Raw genomic sequence first — 21,999 nt, 5'->3', positions numbered from 1 at the left:
GGCTTCAGTGCACCTGAAGCCATTGCTCTGCAGATAGCAATGGCTTGTCAGAAACCATTGCTCCAAAATAGGGTTTACTGTTTCTGGAAACCGTAAGACTTCCATATTCTGAGAGCAAACATAACAATATTAAAATCTTCTTATGTAGCTATAGATCCTTTGAAGTTTGATCATGTCCCACTTCAGTGAGAAAGGAAAAAAAAAAAGCTTTTTATGCACAACTTTGTCCCTTTGTTACTTCCTAGTTACAGACATTGCAAATCTTGAACTGCAAACTTTCTAAGTGGTGGTACCAAAAACCTGCTGAACTACCACAAATACAGGAGCAACACTTCAGTCAGGATTCATTCTTTGAATCAAAAATGTTGCTGTCTTTGCATCAACAATGAACATTGTTTTAGACATGTCAACCAACATTGGAAATTAAGAACACTGTAGTATGCATTCTACCTGCATCTGATGACTTGCCTGGCCTTGAGCATAATGCATTAATGTGTACTTGCAGAAACCTCTGGCAGAATTATTCTGTGACAAAATTGCTCCTTCTGCAGTAAATTGCCGAGGAGCAACAGTTGCTCCAAATATTATTCAACATATCTCATTTGATAGCAAAAAAAAAAAAGCAAACCAACCAGCCCCAGGAGATACTTGTGCTTCAGTTTTATCTTCTTGTCACCTTAAATAAACAAAGCAAGCATCTTTTAATTTCACCAAGAATTACATCTTGAAGAGTGAGCAGCAGTAGGAATTTCAGTTTGGAAGCTGAAAATTGTCTAGCTGAAATTGTTCCAATGTCTATACACATTTGGAAGAGCTTTGCTGTAAAGTATTAGGCATGCTTTTTCCTTTTGCCATTACAATCTCTTAGATCCGGACACTGTAATTTTCATTAATTACACTGGTAGCTATTATAGCTAAGGGGCAGTGTTTTGACCCTGTACACGCAAATGCCTGGGTTATCAAACGTCCTGTGTTATAGTGCAGAGGAAACTGTTAAGTGGAATGATGAAACGATTTTATCATCTCTTTCCTCTGCTGCTGTTCAAGGCTTCCTCTGCATATTTCACTCTCTACCAGCCAGGAGTGCCAAGCATTGTGACTAAAGGAAACTGCACACAAGGATTTATGTGACTGGACACTGTAAAAAAGGTAATGGAAAAACTGCACTTGCAGAACAATATCTGGACAATTAATGACACCCCTCTCTTATTGACAATCCTGATTTCTCCTCTTTGCACTTGATTTTAAGTTCGTTCTATATCTCTGGTGAGAACCTAACTCATCCCAGATGATGACTGTCATGTTCCCACGTACCCTTCTGGTGCAAGGAGGGGGGCATTTAGAAGAAGCACAAAACGCCAGCTATAAATCAGACCTGAATTCTCTTTCCTTTTTCTGAAGAGCAGCACCAGTAATCATGAAGGAAGTTACTCACCACTTGGGGTAACAATGGCAGGATCAGACTCATGACCCTGCCTTTAATTCACAGACAATTTGTGAAAATAGACTTGAGTACTAGGACAGTATTATTAAAAACATCCATGAGGGTTTGAACAGCACACCATAAATATTAGCTAGCGTTGCTGCCACAAACATTGAACAAGGATGATAAAACAGTTTTAAACAACTCCTCGTTAAATGAGGCTTGTTTGGTCTTGGCTCTGAATATGTGGCGGAGTCTGTGGAGAAAGGACTGGGCAGCTATGTGAACTGAAACCTACGTAACATATGAAGACTCACAGAGGAGGCAGTAAATCTGCAAAGGTCACTTTAATTCTAGCACTTCCAGCTTTGAGTAGCTGACTTTGCAACAACCCTTTAGCTGTTTAAGTGTGTGTGTAGCATATGAATCAAAACTGAAACACTGCATGAAAACACTTACTAGTTCTACAGAGTTTGAAATCTCATGCTGTAGCCACATTTTCCTACTCAGAATCATTTCAAGATCTGTTGCACAATCTGTGCCTTCTCCCATCTCCTTGGGAGAGCTAACTGTGGGAAGTCAGTCACTGTACCTTCTATACCTTTCTGCATAGATCCAATGTCAGCAAGGACCTTGGCAAATGTCCTCTGAAAAATTTTGCTGAAGTGGCTGAAGACACTCCTGTGCTCTTCTGAATGCCCTGCCCTTCTTCTGTTACTTGCCGTTTTCCAATGAATGGTGAGCATTGAGCACTTCACCTTCCGGGGTGATCTTCTTGAAAATTTGGCCTACGCCTTGGGACAGTTAAGACACAGGCACATGTTGCTCCTTTGTCTTCCAGAGGATCAATAACCCAAGAGGGTAGGAAAGACGGACAGGAGACCAGTAACATCTGTAAGTGCCCCTGTGAAATTTCTCAGTCTGTCTGCTGAAAAGCCCCTCAGCACAGATCAAGGCCACAGTCTCCTCTAGTGGAAGCCAGTACTGAGTGTCACAGAAACTCATGGTGTTACACCAGGTTGACATAAGTTAAACAGCTATACCTATTTATAGTTCATGGCCTGATAATTATTTAGCCATCAGAAGGCAAAGCTCCTACATTCTACATTGACCAGATACCTGTCAGGCCAGGCCCTAGTTTCCTCTCTCCAGAGCTGCAGGTCCATCCCATTGCCACCTGCCCCAAATCACCCCAAACAGAGCTGCTACAACCTTCCCAAAGTGATTTGCAGTCACCCAGGTAGTGAGAAGAACACAACATTAAGGAATTCTGCTCTTGTCTAATTAAGATGATGAAATCAACTGTTCCACAAACACTTAGGGATCTTCTTAATAACTCTATTTTTATCAGCTTGAGTGCCACACACAGTACTGCAAGGTAATCATAGGGGCTGATATCTAAATTTAGGGAAGTTTTACCTTACTGTGTTTTCTCTCCTGAGCATTTGCTCTCTGGTAACTCACTCCCTCTGCCATTACTGTGCTGGCTTCCATTTGCTGCAAAGTAATTTTCTTTAAATTATTTTAAAAGTACTGATGATTCTGCTTCCAAAATCACACTCTTAATAACCAGCTTCTAGGCACAATTTTAGGATACAGGAAACTAAAAGAAAAGTGAAACAAACTTGAATTGCTTTTAAGTAAAAAAATTTGGCCAAGGCTTTCAAGAACTACTTTCTTGTGGGAAGATGCATCTTGTCTATTTGTTTGCCTCCATTTCCTAGTTCAGAAATGGCTTTTAGACTCCCAAAGATATTTAGAATAAAACAGTTCATCCACAGAATTAAATAACTTCTGTTGCCGAAACCTGTTACTTGTTGCCTCCATTTTGCTGTGGAGTATTATTAGCAATATTTTAGCAGTTCTTACAAAGCCTTATTGTGCTTCATATTTTCTAGTGGTCAGGAAAAGACTGTTCATATCCTAATGGTGTCATGACCCAGATGGCTGGTATTTCGTCCCTCCCACCTCACTTCCATGAGCTCTATTGTAGTAACAGGCACAGTCAGAGGTCAAGTTACTCTCAGAGACACATCATATTCCCACAAGGTCCTGTTCCATTTAGAGAAGAGCTGAAACTCAGTGGCAAAATCCACAAATGTTATGAAAGCAGCTGGACCCCTCCATCTGTGGTACACAGATTCAGCACAGAAGCTCAGGAATCTCTTATGGCTGTTGGATGAAGCCTACCACTCCCTGCAGAAGTCTATACCATGAGGTTGTGCAAACACCACTCGTTTTCTCACATGACAGAGACTCCTGCAAGCACCGGGCATTGCTGCTTGAAAGTCCGTGTGTCTTGGTAAGTGAATATAACACCCTTACACTGCACTAAACTGAGGACTGGCAAAACCCTTTGCCTTTGTAGAAGCTTTAATAATTTCAAAAGCATTTGGGGAAAGACCCCGAGGCACAGATCAATGCAGGAGGGAAGGTCCACTTAGGATTGCAATCATTTGACCAGTGCCAGTGCATGGGATTTGGTTTCAGGGTTAAATTCTTTGCCTAAATAAGGTATTTGAAATAAGAGAGGAAAAGCATTTCATACCTGCCAAGTAGAAAGTTATCCCTCTGGCAACAGACTTTTTAAATAGTTGTCAGGATGATATCACAATTGTCAGGATGGTATCACACTGCCTGATGGTCTCGGAAAAGTGCTAGTATGAGGTGGATATTTTTCAGCTATGGGTTTTGGTATTCTATCTGTGTTGGAAAAAACTTTTCTTTTTTCTTTTCTCGATTTTATTTTACTGTTTGTGATTCTCGTTACGAAGAAAAAGGACAGGAAAAATCAGACATCAGGACAGAAAAGACATTTCCAATGTACAAAAAACTCAGACACTGAGGTCACTGATGTCTCAAATGCTACTAGTCCCTGGGGGTGGCAAGAGAAAGCAATGTTTAGGAAGCCAGATGCAGCCATTTGTCTCCAAGGAGCAGATGGTGATGAGATGCTCTTATTAATGAAATGGGATTGCTCAGTGCTGTCGATTTACTGCAGTTAGTGTAGCCAATTCTGATTCATGCTACCATTATGGATACCAAGCCTAGGAGGCAGCAGGCTTTGTTGATTATATTGTTAATACTTGAGGCACCTGTGGTTCACAAGCAGTTGTAAGAAGCAGTAGAGTGCTTATGTAGACTGTTTTATGGTTGAATTGCCAGGTGACTTGACTGACAGATCCTAGAGCTCACAGTTTCCTGGACCAGTGATTCTTAGCCATCTGGGAGTTGATGAGTAGGAAATGACATTAGCTATGTTTTTCAGGTTGGGAAAAAATATAAATCAGTGTGGTTTGTAGGATTAATAACACACTGCTAGCATGGAAGTCAGCATACAAATTAAATAGTGTCAAATCACTCTGAGAATGGTTGTGCTAAACCTCCATCAAACAGCTGGGGCTGAGCTCAGGAGCTGATGAGGACATGGGCTCACCAGGATGTCTGTGTGCACAACAAGCCTTTTATTTGTTAACACTGATGGCTTGAGGTCGGGGAACCTGAACTCCTGTGACAAATGACAGTTGGATGACACTGAGGACTCTCCATAGAGCAAGAGGTGCCTCCGAACAGCAACCCAGGTCCTTTGTCCCCATGAGTCTTTAATATATTACACATAAATTATCTGACATGTACTGCATGTCAGCTTTGGTACTTGTGTGTTTCCTATTGCATTTTCTATAAAACTTCATTGTTGAGGGTTTTACACTTTCTAATACAAAAACATGCCTAGTTAAGCAATTCTGATGTTGAGCTATAAAGTCAATCTTCCTCAGAAAACAGTCCATTCCATGTACTGTATCCAACAGTTTTTCATGAGGCATTTGTGAAGCAGGAAGCCCTCTGATAAGGCCACACTTAGCAACTGTTCTAAGGTACCACCTTAGTAACTTAGTACCAGGTTTAGGTAGCCATTTCATGAAGGTTCACTCCTTCAGGGCCAAGTGGGACTACTGCTCAATTTCTGGCTGAGCCATTCGGGCATTTATCCATAAGGTCACTTAGCACAGTTTCCTGTAGGAGAGGTATTTGGAGCAAGGTCTTTGTCTCGGATTTGATGAATGTATTAAATCGGTGACAAGGGACGCAGCAGTTTCAAGCAACGTGATGCTCCAAGAACCTGACGACTGGCTTCAGAACAGCCTGCCAATGATTTGTAAGAGCCTGCTATCTACTATCTATTGAAGTGATTTTTTTCCAAAGGAAGTGGATTGCAATTGCAAATTCACAATGCAGTTTCACGTTGACTACAAAGGAGTTGCCTGAATAAACAGACTGATTGGCCACCATCCTTTGCTGGATTCAGACTGCCGACTAGCTCCATGCCCTGTTGTCATACCCCTAGCTATCCCTTAGCCTCGGCTTGCTTTTCACAGAATCAAAGAACAGAATGGAGGAAGATATCATGGGGCAGCTTGTGCCATGAAGCAAAGATGGACTCTGAGCTGCATCCAAAGCAGCATGGCCAGCAGGTCAAAGGAAGTGATTCTCCACCTGTACTCCACTCTCATGAGGCCCCACATGGAGTGCAGCATCCAGCTCTGCAACCCCCAATATAGGAATGATATGAACCTGCTGGAGCCAGTCCAGAGGAGGGCCAAAATATTGATCACGGGGCTGGAGCTCCTCTCCTGTGAAGTCAGGCCGAGAAAGTTGCGGCTGTTCAGCCTGGAAAAGAGAAGGCTCCAGGGAGACCTCATTGAGGTCTTTCAGCACCTGAAAGGGGCTTACAAAACAACTGGGGAGGGACTTTTTACATAGCATGTAGTGAGGCATAAGAGGGAACCTTACCTTTACCTTAAGCTGAAAGAGGGTAGATTTGGATTAGATATCAGGAAGAAGTTCTTCACTGTGAGGGTGGTGAGGCACTGGCACAGGTTGCCCCGAGAAGGTGTGGATGCCCCATCCCTGGAAGTGTTCAAGGCCAGACTGGATGGGGCTCTGAGGAACCTGGTCCAGTGGAAGGAGTCCCTGCCCATGGCTGGGGGTTGGAACTAAAAGATCTTTAAGGTCCCTTCCAACACAAACCAAAATGATGGAAGGACGGATTTCTAGCATACACAGAGAACCAGGGCCCTTACACTGAAACACTGCTGGGGGCTGCTGTGATTTGTGCTGGAAGCCACACATAGGACTGAAGCAGACAAGAATACAGACATTGCATGGGAGCAGCGGCAGGCAAAAGCAAGCTTACAGAAATGGCCTGATCTTTTGTGTCTGATAATGGTTACAAAGAGCCTCTGAAATGGTGTGGCAATATTACCTGGTTTGCTTCTACCAAAATGTATCCCTGGATTACATGCCTTTCTTAGATCCCTGGCAAATCCTTTTAAATTTTGCCCCATGAACAGGCTGCAGGACAGCACAACATGATACAGAACTGGAACCAAACATGTATAAAACACTATGGTTAGTATTCATAGGTAAATGATTAGTAGAAGCCAGCAAGGCACACAGAAAATCTTTCACATTGAGGCAATTTCACTTCAGAAAGTATAACATCACTCTTTCGACAACATTTTCTTTTCATTACAGACAGTCCTATGAGCACTGTGGTGTTTGAAATACCCTAAGCATTATGAGGCCTGGGCTTCTGAGAACTACTCTGTCATTTTTCTCCCAGGTGTCCAGTCTTCTTTCCATTTTGTGGACACTTTTCTTTTTGTGCAACTGCTGCCAAGAGATGATCGGACATCTTCATGAGATTTTCAACTATTTTATGTAAAAACACTTCTGTTTTAAGGTTTAAGAGTTTTAGATTAAGGAACTATTTTCCTTTTCTCTGGAAGTTAGTAATTTTCTTAATACAGTATCCTTATTCAACAGCCAGTTCTGAAATGGTGTCTGCATCTACTGAAATCAAGGAAATGCCACTGGGAGCAAGATCAGGCCAAATTGTAGAAAATTAAAAGCTAAGACCTGTCCCCTCTTGGGACACTGGAAATATGTAGGTTCCCTAAACCATCAATTCAGTGGACAAGAAAGGTCAACAGGAAGAAACTAGAGGAAATACAGTATCCTGTACTCTTTTCACACAGAACACAGATTTGCTCCATTTAGTGGGATAAAGCAGTCTGTACTGTACTGTATTTTTTCAGTCACATCACAAATATTTGACGGCCCAAGGCAAAACCAGTACAAGATCTTACCTGGATCTTTTACTCCTTTTCTCTAAGTCCTGACCTGCTAATGCTGTTTGTATTTCCTGTTATCAAGTATCATGCAATCTCTTTCTGCAATTTAGTACCAAAAATGATGTTCCAAATTTTTTCATTCCTTAATGTGTGTAACAGACATTTATAAAAACTGTAAGTATCCATCTTTTACCCAATCAGCTCTTAGCTAATGCCTTTTTATTTAAAAATCTATTTCATCAACAACTGGCTTATTCTGAGAAAGAAAGCAACAGTACAGAATGCCAGTTATCTCCATTTTTGAGGAGTCAAATTTGCTGCCACAGATATTTGTCTATAAGGTGTACTACTAAATTTAACCCTTGAGTGACCAAGAACTATACTTCACACAATGTCTCTAAAGTGTAGGACCTTTATGAATCATTAGTGGGCTCTACTAAAGTATACAGAATAAAAACTGACCCAAATCTGCTCTTCAAATACATCAGACTACACAGAAATTGAAAAAATTGCACCTACTAACCATATAAAGACCCTATATAAAGACTGTTGCATAGTGATTATTTCCTAGCACTCAAACCATGGTTTATCCCATTAATTTTCTTGGGAAATAGACCCTTCTTGGGAAATAGCTCCCTTTATCCCATCAGATAAACCTGTCTTTACAAAAGCAGCACATAGGAGAACATGGGATGGAGACGGCTACAGCTGATAAGACAAGAGTTGAGTCCTGTCTTGTGTCTCCAGTATGGACAGAGTGGTGCGGGTTTGGTGAGAAGAGCTGCAGCAAGCAACACATTCTTCAGTGAGCAATGTATAAGGAAGAGTATTTTTCCTGGCTCTTCTTAAAAGCTTTTTTAAATGACCTTTCCAATTCTGTGTGATTGAACAGATAATCAAATGCTAACTTCAATGTAAATTTGACAATGGAGCTCGAGTTGTTACCTGGCAGAGTGAAGATGAGTGCTCTAAGTGTGGCTTAAAGCTGCTGTCTTTTATGGGCGGGGTGAGGATATAGCCATTCACAGGGTGAGGACACTGCTACAGAATTAATTACAAGCTAGATCAAGAGCAGCACACTTATTGCAGGGATTACCATTTTATGTAAATTTGTACAAAGCTCAAAATGGCAGGCTCACACAGCTCATCTCTACACTCTACTGTGGCATAAAGCAGCCTTGTCCTCATTGTACTGAAGTAGTTATTTCCTCTTCTAGGTGAGGCAATGTACATATGCAAGCAACAAGAATAATTGTGTGATTTGTTTCTGACTGTAAATGTCTGTGTAACTACATATGCATATTAGGTATTGCCCTTGAAGACCTGGAGAGCAGCCAATGTGCCGTGCTTCCTTGATGTAAACAGAGTTGTGCATAAACAGCATTTGTTTTTAGAGGGTCTGTGCTACTCCAGCTTCCAAATGTTCGGACCAAAATTTTTCTTCTGCAGCTTCCTATCTGAGCTTTTCCGCAGTTTCCTGAGTACCCTCTAAACAACCCTTACCTTTGCAGCTCCAAAGTGATCTTTCCTCTAAGGTCTTAGAGGAATTCCACCTGCGTACACCCATGACCATGCCAGTAACAGACGTTGCATCTCTGCATTTCCAAGGTGCCATTGAAGCCCTCACCGTTTTGTCACACTGAACCACATTTAATCAGAGCTGCAAGATTTCCTCCTGTCATGGGGTAGGTGTTTGTATGTGTGTGAATGTGTGTGCATGCATGCCTGTGTGTGTGTGTCTAGAATATCTGCTCTGCCACCTGCACATGTAGGTTTATCTAAAGCCAGTCACCTGAGTCACCAAGTTTAGGCCCAAAGTGGTCCACGCAGAAGTCTTCATTTTAATCAAGCTTTAAGAAAACAAGAAAAACAAATCTGTGATGTTTGTATTAGATACATGTGTAAAGAGAAACAAAGGATCCTCTCCTCCTAATAGGCAGGCTCAAGTTGAATATTTAAAACAGCTACAGAAATAATATTTGTACATGTGTAAGGAGTATTTATTTTGTGGATGTCAGCAGATGTGAAAATATTCGGTGTAATTCTGAAATGAGTAATTTGGAAAACATTTTATATGGTAGGATCCTTGGTATTTATTAAATGAGTGGTGTGGATGCTAAAGAGCAGGAACAGTGGAATTTTCCAGCTGCTGAAGCATTTTGTGAAGTCTTCCTTTCTCATCCTTTAGCTGAGACACAGTGAAAGACGGTTTTGTAAACTAACTCTCTATCTTGCACCTGCATGGTCTTGTTTTGGTTCACTGAAGAAAATATTTTGCAATAGGCGTCGTAGCATTCAGCCAATCACTCTGGGAGGTGTATGGTCAAGCACCCAATAATGTCATTTCTCTATTGTGAACCAAGTTATATAAATGAGGTGATAATTAATTAAATAATTCCATTTTATCCAAGACTTGGATTCTGTGTCGTGATTCTCGCCATCCCTGGGGACAACAGCGACAGAATGGTATTTTTTAAAAATTGTAAAGAATTTACGTAATTGATTAGTAATCTAATACTTGTTGCAGAAAATAAAGCATGCTGAAAGAATAAACATGTTCAAAGAAATGGGTTTTGGCATCTCAGTCAGTATTTTTTATGTATGGACTAGACTTTGTAAAGGGTCAAATTGGACAGTCTGGAGCTTAAATTCCTGTAACTCATCTCACACATTAGCTCTTTTGCTAATGCCTATTCAACTAAAGAATGAGTCTATTCTAAAATTAACTGTGGCCCCAGGGTTTTGTTTTAACAGAATGTTTCCATGTGTGAGTATCGTGGCTTCTTTGAAAGGAAGTGGGAGTTTCTATACAAAAACAGTGGATCCACTGTACAGCTGAGGTAGAGGAGAAGATGGCAGGTGTCACAGCTGGGGTTAGTCCACACTTGAAAAACTCACCCAGAAAAATTAGTTACACAGGGAGTGGGTCTGATTTTCAACACCACTCCTCCACTGGCCTATTTAAACTGGTACACCTGCATCTACATTAGGACTTCTATCATTCCAACAATGCATTGCATCAATACCGCTCATTTTTGGTTGCATACTTAAACAAACTGTCAGCATATATTGACCTAGGTATAGATATTTTCATGTGGTTTCCTAGTGGAAAAGGATTGTGTAGTCATACTTCACACATCAGTCCTTACTATAATTCCTGACCTTGTTAGCAGATTTTAATCAATCCCCAAAAAGCAGCAGAGATCTCAGACACAATTACTTTCCCACAGTTTTCATAAAGACGGATAAGCCAAGCACAGGAAAGACTTCCTGTTATTGCCAGCACAGAGGGAAAGCTTGCAGTTCAGCCTTTATTACATTCAGTCTACACAGAAGAGGACCATTATGAATGTTTTTAAATGCAGGAAATTGCCTTTTATAACCCACGCCTTATTAGATATTGGAGATTCTAGCCATAAGACATGCAGCAAGAGCAAACTTGACTTCCTGAGCTCAGCTGCTCATGGAAATGTATCATAGTGTATCCCTATGTTAGTATCCACCCTCTCAGTTTGGCAGCATCAGCAGCAGGGGTGTTGCCTCTTCTCTCTAGGCTGGCATAGGCAGCACTGCAGAACTTTCCAGGACAAACAAGCTTTTGCCTGCAATAAAATTTCTGAAGTCGAATTCACAAGTCGTTTAAAAGTGCATGTGATGAGCAGGGTTGAGGTCCAGCTGTGAAAACCAGCAAGCAGTTAATTTTGCTTCAGCCATGAGAGATACCTCACCGACTGGAACTAGAGGGGGTGGTTTGGGGTTTGTTTCTGTGGTTTTGTTTTGTTATTGCTGTTATCATGTTTTTGTTATGTTTATTTCTTACAGGAAAACTCACTGAAAATCACCCATTTCACACAGTGATGGATAGCTGGGAGGCATCCATCAAGTAAGTTCCTGACTCAACTCTTGAATCTTGCCCAATGCAAATAAAGTATTTGCATACCCACCAGCAACAAGGAAAAAAACTGCACTGAGGTTGCAAACCAAGCACTCAGAACAAGAAATGACAAACCTGAGCCATTCTCCATTCAGTGCTCTGCAGGGCAGAGCTTACAGAAAGAGAATCTGATTCCTTTTTATCCTTCTTGTTCCACTACCTAAAAAATACTCAGTGAGGACATCACAAGACCTGCTCTTAACACAGAAGTATTTTTTTCTACATGCTCTTCACTCTCAGTCATTACCATGGCATCTACAGCTTCATAAGATCTACCTTTTAATCCCCAACTTAAATAAGAGGGTTTTATTATTCATGTTTTCCTGGTTAGTCTTTTGACAAATAGATGTACTGTATCAAAACTAGAATTCACCTCTCCAATGGAAAGTTTTCTCAGGTGTAAAGCATCCATAAAACCTATTACATTCAGCTGCAGCTTAACACTAATGAAAGCAAGAAGACAGACTTTTATTATGGCCTCACAGAAAATCAGAACATACAAATAACCAGCTGCAAGAGTTTGGTTTCAAGAAAAGCTAAATAAAAGATGTTCAGAAACTACCACACACAGCATCAGGGTGCCTGACTTTTGGACCCTTGGCTGTCAAGATAACATCTAGGTGCTGAGTAAGATACCTCGGAATAACACCCCAAGAATCTGTACTTGTAGTACACAAAGCTGCTTCAAGTAGGTGGTCAGGGATGCTTTGGACACAGCTGCGCTACAAACCCAGCCACTCTCCATAATTAAGTACTTCATTCATGGATTTTACTTCTTATACCTCTGCCTGGAATTATCCCTTTTTCAAAATGCAGCCACAGGGTCAGACTTTTAAAATATGGCTGGGGAAATTCCCTTTACCAATCTCTCTCCACACAGCAGTTCAGCAGCTAAACCATTGGCCTGAGAATGGCAGAGAGCTGGATGCAACTCCTTCATGACCAAATGGGAAGAAGGTGACTCAATCTTGAGCACCTGAACAGTACACTCAACACACCCCATCATCAGGAACCTGTCAGGGCACTGATGGCACAGCTACATCTTGATAGCCCTGACCAGCCTCACCTGGGACCCACACACATGGCCCATGGGCCAGGGCTCCATTTAAGCCCAGGTCTGGGCCCTTAGTCCCTCTGAGAGCTTTCCAGTAGATGCATGCATGTTTGGTTTGGTCTCCTGCCTTGCTTCCCAACCCTCTTGTAGCTCTGTTTCCAGTTGTGGCCTTATCTTCTGCTGCTCTTTGTATGAGCTTTACACTTGTTTCATTGCTTCATCTTGTCTAGGACAGTCAGTGGAGCTGCAATGTGCTGCCACTGCCCTGTTCAGGTATTGTGGGAAAGTGCTCTGGCTAGCAAGTACACTGCCTGTGGTGTGGCTACCCTCAGCTCCAGGCTTTTCCTCCCTTGAGTACCAGCCTTGCTATTGCTGCTCCCTAAGAGCAATAGCACTAATGATAATAGCAACAGTAATGATAAACGTAATGAAAAGGAGAGAGAGGAATAAAACCCCAGAAAAACAAGTGATGCACAGTACAGTTCCTCAGCAGACGCTGACTGATGCCTAGCCAGTAGTTGCTGACTGGAATTAAACCACGACAAGTGTTTACTTTGAGCTCATCTTACATTGAGGGTAAAGGGATTCTACGTGGCTGGTACGGACCGGGTCTGTAACAGGGCTTTGCTCTATCCAGCTCATTGCCTGCCAGCCCCCAGCCACGGGAGCCCTCCAGCCCTGGTGTAACCACGCACCCAGGAGCTGACAGTGCTGTCCCAGTGATGTGTCATCCCAGCCACCATCACCTTCCAATGCTTTGGGTGTTTATAATAGACTCAGTTCCTGCTGTTCTCTATTCATGGAAGCTGCCTTTCACTCCGCAATCAGAGCCTGGCAGCAAATGTTTGCGTTGTCACATAGAGTGAATACTGTACAGGGTACTCGGTGCTTGGATGGCTGCCACGGCATGTATCTATTTCCACAGCATTCAGGCCGTGGAGTTGTTTTTTGTTGCCCAGTTTCTACTTGAAGGGTCAGCTAGTCACAGGTGCGCATCACGCCGCGACAGCCCCCTCTCCACCTTCACCCCGCGTTTGGCCCGGTAAGGGATGACGAGCATTCAGAGGCGATCAGCGCCAGCGTCCCTCAGGGGACGGGCGCTACGCCGCGCCCCTTCCCCCGGGCCGCCGCTTCCCCGGCTCCCACTCGCTCCTGGCAGCCCGCCGCCCTTCCCCAAACGTGGCGCGGCAGCGGGAGTTCTCCTTCTCCGCTCCGGCGGCGCCCCGGAGGGCGAGCGACGGAGGTACGGGGAGGGGTCGCCGGTTCCCGCCGCCCCAGGAGGAAGTGACATACTGACGGCGGGGAGGGAAGGAGACGGGGACCCTGTTCCCGGAGTGGAGCCGCCCGGCGGGTGGAGCCTGGCGGCCCCGCCCGAGCCGCCCGCCCGCTCCCGCCGCGTGCAAAGTAGTGGCAGCCGGTGCGGCTCGGCCGCCGCCCGCTCCCGGCGCCCCAGCGCGGCACGCGTGCCCAGGCCCGCCGGCGCCAGGTACGTGCTCTTCCCCTGGCGCCCTCCGCGCTCCGCAGGTGCGGGGCCGCCCTCCCTCCTCCGCCCGGTGTGCTGCCCCGGGCGGAAAAACCAGCCCCGAGCCAGCCCCTCCGCGGCGCTGCCGCCCCCCGGCGCGCCGTGGCGGTGAGGCGAGGGACCGGCAGCCGCCGGCGGGCGTGCGGGAGAGGCGGGCTGCGAATGCAAGTTTCCTGATTTATTCCTCCTCCGCCTGGGTCTCCCCCGCCGCCCGGACCCGCGCCGTTTCGCCCGCGGCCGCCGAGAATTTTCCTGCCGCCTTCGGGCCCCCTTTGTGTGGCGAGCGCTGTCCGCGCCGGGGTTTCCGTGGAAACGGCGGAGCTACGGCGGCCCAGCCCCGCCGAGCGCCCCTCTGCCGCGCCGGGCGGGCGTGCCGCCCCTTCCACTTTCCCTTCGGTGCCGCCCGCTCGGCGCGGCAGGGCTGGCGGCGGCCGGGGATGGGGCGGGCGGTGCGGTTGCCCTGGGAACGGGCGGGTGCCATCGCCTGTTCGCTGCCGCCGGTCCGCAGCGAGCGGGCGCGGCGTGCCCCGGCGGGGTCCGGAGCGGGCGTGGGTCGGTCGTGGCGGCTGCTCCGCCCGCCGTACCCGGGAGTCCGTGAGCTGAGGCGGGGGAGAGGGGCAGTCTGCCTCCGTGGTGATGTGCTCACGTGTTGTAGGAGCGCTGCCTTTCACCTGTCGGCGTCTCTTCATAAAGATATTTAAGCCGAATTAAATAATAACTGTAAACTGACTTAAGGTTTGTCGCCTGATACCGTGTGGTGAAGATTATTTAAATAACAAGTAATGCTTTTTAGCATTTATTTCAACAAGTGAGCACTCACTCGAATGGCTGAAAAGACAACCCACGAAAGAGTCTGTTTCAACAATGTCACACCAAGACTTCTGGTCTTTATCTTTGTTACACATTTCTAAAAGTTGTGTTTCGAGTCCCTTTGCAGACATCTAAGAATGATGTACCTTGTGCAGGTGCTTGTGTGGGAGAGAGCAACCCTGCTGCTACATGAAAACTGAAAATGCTTTACAAGAAGGTAGAAGGATGCCAGAAACTCTCAAACAAAAAAACCCCAAACATTTATTTTAAAACAGTGATGCCTCCGACCCAGGAAGTTGTACCAGGCGATTGTAGCCTGAGCTTGTACTGATAATGACTTCACACTAGAGTGAGTAGCAAAAGAATTAAAAACTGGTGGAGTAGAGAAACTGTTGTGAAACAACTTAAGCTGAACTTTTCAGCCTTTTTTTCCTCGAACTTCTCATGTGAAGGATGTAAAGATTGGTGTGAATGTACAGAGGTCTGTTTAAGTATGCCAGGACTACTTCTGTGTAAAGACTGACTGCATGGATCACTAGAATAGTTGACGTGCTTAAATGTTTGCTGTCATTTTCTGACTTTCTCTACCTGCTTGTATTTGATACAATGCTGTGGTTTTCCAAATACTATGGATTAAAACACATATTTATTCACTTTAGAAATTTGTGTAAATACGTGTAGCTTTGCTCTTCCCTATTAATGTTTTGCATTAACAATGCCTGAATAAGCTGTATCAAAAATGAAACTTTACCTGTGTTTTATGGATGACAGGGCCAGGTTTCATATGGAAGAATATCTTAGGAAGCCTGCAGAGAAGAGAGAAGGTATTGCAAGCTGCTTATGAATAAAGGTTGCTCTTAAGTAAAGTTTAGTTGTGTTGTTGGCAAGCACTTTAACAGATTTTACTAAGTGCCTCACAAGAAGGTGAAAGTAACATATTTTAGGAGTGGAAAAATTGCGCAGAGAGGTTAGCACTTGCTCAGAGTCACAGAACAGAGAATGCTGTGCCCAGAGCACAGTAATTAACTGTGTTTCTTGAAACTCAGTAGGTGTCATTTTGGTGGGGAGGTTGTTTTTACGGTAAGTCTTGCTCTGTCCAGCTCAAGTGCAGGGCACTGAAGCAGTGTCCATCTGTCTCGAGTGAGGTGTGCTCTCCTGGAGTGATGGTTGTGCATCACTCACAGTTTAATGGGCTTACTGTACTATAACAGAGAAGAGTTTTATAGGAGAAGGGTTCTCTCACAGGTGATGGATGAGAATCCTAGGGCTGTACTCTGCCCTGCTGAAAGGGGTGGATTATTTTTTGTGTTGTGCACCCTTGATTTTGTTGCTGGAAGGTGAAGACTGCGGACAACTCCCCTTCAAATCTCTTCGTGCAGGAAGACACTGTCACAGCTGTGCTGAGGCTAGCAAGGTACTGTTCTTGTGTTGCAAATGAGCACTTGTGGCCCTTAGAACTTGTATTAGTAATTTGATCTTAAATTTTAAAAATTCAGATTTCCACTGTGTGATGTGGCACGCCACTTCCCTGACTAGTGGCATCACTACTACTGCTGTCAGTGTGTCCTGATAAGGGAGCAGATGAGCAGGAGGGTAACAGTGCATAGTAGTGCACTGTGCATGTACTTTACTCAGGAAGAGCTTTTGCAACTATGGGCCTTGTTTATTAGAGAAAACATTATACCAGTCAAGGCAAATGTCTCATCAGCTGTACTGAATGCAGTGGGCTTTTTGTAAGGAAACTAGAAATGTGACAGGACAGTACCCTGTGTGCTTTGTTGCCTTTCAGGACTGGTATGTGGCAGCTGAGAATATGTTTTTTCCCTGAAGTGCTTTATCTGTGGGGTTGCCTTGCCCAGTGATTCATTTTCAGGCATTTGGGAAAGTTTGCTCACCAGTCTGTTACTTGGTGGTCCTAGGCTCATTCACATCTGACTGTGGTGAGTACCTTGATCACCTCTGACTAATGCCTGTGTGTGCTCAGAAACTGCTGACTCACTTCGTTTTCCTGCTTTTCCCCTGTCTTCCTCCAGTGCCTTGATGCAGAGATGAGGTAGGGTCCAAGGTAAAGTCAGAGAAGGAAGAAATGGAAATGAATGAGAATAACTGTGTGTTGTGGCAAGGATGAAGATGCTACAAAGACCCCCCCCTTTGATAATGTGATGGATTTGCTGAAAAGGCACATAAGCTATGTGTTAGGAGCCAAGCAGAGCAGGCTAACAACTGTAGTGAGCCCACAGTCAGGAGATGCTGGGTTATGGTCCTGCTGGTGGTCTGTTCTTCAACTTGAGCTGAAAGCCTTTTTACTTCTTATGCCACTGTTTTGACCTTCCGCTCTTCTGTCTGTCGTGTTATATTCTGCCACAAAGAGCTTTACACTGAAATAATTTTCTGCTTCTTGCAAAAGGGCTGACCTGGCATGAGGTTTCTATTGTAGCATAAATAACAGGAACAGGGAAAGGCAATTAACCAGTTCTAGGCTGGAAAGAAGTCAGAGCTAGAGGTCACTTAGAGAGGGTTTACTTGCCAGAAGGTTCGGAGTTGCAGGCAAAGACAAGCACACTGGTTTCAGTTGCATGTGGGACTGTTGATTAACATCTGAAAAACTTCTGATGTGCACTAGATTTCCTTTTAACTGGACCAACAAAGTTAAATTTCAGTCGCATTTCCCCAGCAGGATCCAGGTGGATTTGAAGGTTTGCCCATGCCGATTCAGTTGGCAGATAATGCAGGTTTTTTCACCTATCTGAAAAAGGGTAAGACTTGACTTAAAACCTGCTGTTAAAGACAGGGAAAGAAACATATTTGGGAGGAGTCTTTTTGTAGAAATGGCTCATGATTTCAAGTGACAGCTACTTTGTGAAAGTTAAACTGGGTCCTGTTTCTTTCCCTGTCTCCACACAATCCATGTCTTCACACATCGTAGTTTGCCTCTTCTTACCATGTTTTTGAGCACTTTGGAAAAGACTATTACTGCAGATGCTGCTTTGCACTTCTGGAAGGTCTAGAAGCGTTCTGCCTGCAAGCAGACTACACTTAAATCATTTTTGAGGTTCCCCCCTTCAAGTTACAGGTGGCTGGTCAGGGGTTAATTCTGTGATTCTGTGTTACTGGATGTTTTTTACGTGTCTGTGCCTCTGAATGTGTGCATAAATATTGCATTTCACCCAAGAAGGAGGCAGAGAAGAGCTTCAGTTTGAATTTAAGCCTTGTAAAAGTGTATCAAAAATATTTAAAGTAAGCAGGAGAAATGCTCAAAGCCAGGCTTTTAAAAGGACTTGGGCACTTGCAGTTGTTCAGAGATGTTGTGGAAAATCCAGGTAGCTGTTGATGTATCTGATGCTCAGTTTGGCGCAAAATTTATAAAAATATTCCTGGGCATTCTTAGCAGCATGTTTAGGAACTGTTAACACCTGCACACTTGCCATCCAGTAAAGTAAATGCAGTCAGGTCAAACACTGTCTCTGAATGATTTTGCGGGATGTTTAAGGTGGTTTTGACTAGCCCTGGCTTTAGGTGCTGAGAATACAAGATCATTGATTAGTTACATCACATTTGGCTGTTTTGGAGTCATAACGTTTGCTAAACAACAAGGACAATTGAAACTTGTTGAGGGATTTCTTTTGGCTTCAACAGGGTTTGAATCAGGTCCAAAATGAAACCTCCCTTTATTACTGGGCTTGATAAATCTCGTGCCTGTGATAAAGGCTTTTATTCTCTGAAGTTCTCAAATTAAATCAGGCTCTTAGAGGACTAATGGTCAGGGAGAATGAGGAGGCTGAAAGTATTCTTAGTTCATGTTGTGGCAAAATACATCTGAACACCCCTATCATGAGGCAAAGGTGAGTGAAAACTGATGTAGAATGGAACTGCTGATACATGGGTAAAGCTGTCACTGTGTTTATCTGGGTTTTTACCTGGCATGTCTGGTTGTTTCCTGTGTAGGTACATCTTTCACTGAAGCTGGCATCTTATTTTTTGGAACCATGCCAACCACATCTCAGCTATGAGATTTATTTTTTGTTTAAGGTGTTGGGTGTTAGCTCTTTAGGGCAGGAGTTGGTTTTCTTTGAATAATAAATCTGGAAGCTTCCCTGCCACATTCATTCTTCAGTTAAACTATTTTCTACAGAAAGAACCATTAAACAATATTTAATGACTAAGTATTAATATCCTGTGTATCTCTGTCTTGTGTGGCTACATCTTTTGTTTGCATTGTCACATTGTCATTTCCAGTTTTGGGATGCGATTTTCATAAAGGCGAAATTCAGCTACTTCGTACTCTTCAGTGTCATATGATAGAATACAGACAAATTAAATCAATACTTAGAGGTTAAAAAAAGGCCTTATGAGTCTTTTTCTGTTTAATGTTTCCTTAGTATTCAAAGAGCATAGTGATGTTGCTTCATATTAATTAAAAATATGCAAATGGCCTAGCTGAAGGAGACTGTCTCCTGTCACAGAAGATACAAAAACCTAACAGCTCACTTGGAGCTGTAATCAGGTGAATGGCACTTTTTGTTTCCAGCACAGTTAACAATGTCTTGTGATTTGTACTGGAAGCTTTTGGATTTCCTCATGGAGGAGGTCAGTGCTGTTGGCTGATGTCGTGTGACTTGGAAGCACAAAGAGTGTGTGATGTGTGCCATATACCTGCTGCATCTGTGGCAGCGTGGGCAGCAGGGCTCAGACCCGCCGAGTAGAACAGGGTTGTCTCCAGCAGGGGCCATACAGCTGCTCAGAAAGTGGCACCATGTTAGAAGTATTTATACTGGGGTTTTGGGGACAGTAGAAAATTTGTTACCAGCCCACAGCTCAGTGGTGAAAGTCGCACTTGTAAACCAGCAGTGCTGTCACCATGGTGTATTTCTCAGCTCAGTGATTCATGCCCTGTCTCTGCCGTTTCCCACAATTATTTTTTTTTTAAGGTTCTTGCTGCCGCAAATTCTGTGTTATTCTGTAGTTGCACTTTCTGGGGTTTTTTTTAATAAACAAAACAACAAAGCCACACAAGTTAGGAATTAAACTCCTAGGAAAAAGCTTAAAGACGCTGCCCACAATTACTAAAATGTCAGTCTCAATTCCAAAAAATATAAAGAGGTTGTTACATGGGAGTGAGGAAAGAAAGTTACCCTTTTTCCAGTGCTGATGATTTTTATCTTTCGATTGATATCTTTGTAGCATCTATCAGTGCCTTTAATTCCTTCTTGGGTAAGAATGATAGGAGAGATGTATATTTGTGTGCACATGCAGGTAATACTGCCCACTTGGTGCTAAAGTTGTAGTTTATAGTACAGAACCATCCAGGCTGCTGACTACTTGACTTGCATTTCTTGGGGAATAGAGAAAGGAAGGGAAAACAGAGTGTGTTAGATGAGCACATACATCCTGGGTTGTACAGGAGCATTTATACCTATTGCATCATCTGTTTCCGCTGAAGGTCCTTGTGGGATGTGTCCGTTCCCTCTCTGCTCTCCTATGTGTGGCCTTTAAAAAGATGTTGCAAAGAAAACTTGAGCATGGGCAAGAAGGCAAATAAAGGAGTATGAAAAGTGCCAGTTTGTGTTGAAAGCTGGAGCCTGGGGAAGTGGCAGGTTTTGGTTCTGGTGTTGGCTGTTCTGTGGATTTGCTATGTAACTTTAACAAGCTCTCTACCAGGGGAGGTAAGAGGGGAGCAGCAAGAGGGATCTTTCCAGGCTTATTTCACTAGTGTCTTCTGAACGGCTGTAGCTTTTTGTATTAGAGGGGATGGATAAGTACAGGAAAAAATCAACAAAATCCACACTGCTTTCTAATCCTATATACATGAAGGATTTGATCTTGCATATAGAAATGGACTTGGTCATGTTACTAAGTCTGCTGAGAGGATATGAAACTTCTCTGCCTGGATACAACTGCTTATGTGTTGGAGATGTGTTTGTCTGTTGCAGAACTGGAGTTAGGAGGTGATACTTTTGTCGTCTAACTTTGCAACTCGTGGGTAAGAATAGGAGGATTAAATATTTGAAGCTTTGAAGTAAATGTGATCCATGTTTCTGTGTTGCCTCACACATAAACGTGATTTGGATGCAGGGGAAGTATTTTGTCTGTTGAGACTGTATAAGCAGTTCCTGTACCTTGTGCTGACCCTTTGTGTTGCTACAAGTGTAATTTATAGTTCTTAAAACAAGATGAGGGCAATCAGTGCTTGACAAGTATAAGCCACTAGTCTTCACAGGAGAGGCCTTCTTTCCGAAGCCTATCTCTTATCAAGAGAATGTTTAGACTCCCAGCACAATTTAAAACAGCAACCCTGTTTTTGTACCAGCTCCTGAATAATCCTGTAAGCCGCCTTCCATACCCCCATTTCTTTGGGCTCTTCTAAAAGAAATGTTTTTATAATAACCACTGAAGAACTCAGTAGCTACTCTCGCATTGGATCTGTTCCTGAAATACCCAGTGCAGAGGTGATCAGTGTGCCCTTGATGGTGGCTAAGTATTACAATGCAGGTGGCAATATCCTGCTGTACTGCTCCTGCTGCCTCTGTAGTTTTTAATGGGTAATCCCCTGTGTAAGGAGTGATGGTGTGGATCTCACCCTTGAAAGATTTCTCATAAGCTGTGCATTGAGGATCAATGGCTTAACTAGACTGACTCTGATCTCTTTACTTCAAATGTACAGTTGCCCCAAATGGTCCATGACTGTTCTGTACAGAATTTCATGTGTCTTAAATGCAAAAGCATCTCTACTTACGGACATATGTAGGTATGTTTATATTTGTGAAGGCTTGGTTTGTTGCAAACATTCAGAATCAGTAATTTAACAAACCACCTGTACTTTTGCAGAATTCCGAGTCACTGAAGTGACTTTGTGCAAGCATGTTTGTAGGGGGGTTGTTTTTTGTAGAGTGCCAGATGGCGGTAACGTGTGGGTCTGGTTACCTTTGATTAAGCACTTAATGTTGCCCATGAAAACAAATATTAAATTGTCTTTGACCACGTGATATAGCTGTGTGTCCTACACCCTTTGTGGTTATTCACCTCAGTTATTTTTGAGGAACTGTCCAGGTTGCTTTTGTTAGTGTGACAGCATAGCCCACATCCTGCTTACATTCAGTATACTTCCTTGTAACTTTTTTCCTG

At 43.6% G+C, this 21,999-nt stretch overlaps 1 protein-coding gene across 3 annotated transcripts in view; it reads left to right on the top strand.

Annotated features, from left to right (window-relative positions):
* The first annotated feature begins 7,181 nt into the window (after nucleotides 1-7,181).
* The window catches only part of AGPAT4 (1-acylglycerol-3-phosphate O-acyltransferase 4), an 82,575-nt gene continuing 67,757 nt past the window's right edge, over nucleotides 7,182-21,999 (top strand). Inside the window, exons 1-3 of one of the 3 annotated variants that reach the window (XM_042025058.1) lie at nucleotides 7,182-9,242; nucleotides 9,969-10,023; nucleotides 11,380-11,440. The gene's annotated coding sequence lies outside the window, so the exon portion shown is untranslated. Of the gene's footprint in view, nucleotides 9,243-9,968; nucleotides 10,024-11,379; nucleotides 11,441-13,950; nucleotides 14,032-21,999 lie in introns of those variants that run through there. The other 2 variants (XM_042025057.1, XM_042025059.1) reach the window with 2 other exon arrangements.

This window comes from Corvus kubaryi, unplaced genomic scaffold, assembly GCF_017639235.1.
Source record: "Corvus kubaryi isolate FWS band 111438036 unplaced genomic scaffold, C.kubaryi_AGA036_p1.0 37266, whole genome shotgun sequence".
In the NCBI taxonomy this organism is placed as follows: Eukaryota; Metazoa; Chordata; class Aves; order Passeriformes; family Corvidae; genus Corvus; species Corvus kubaryi.
Note: the sequence above shows the minus strand (reverse complement) of the source record. Positions and strands in the feature narration are given on the sequence as shown.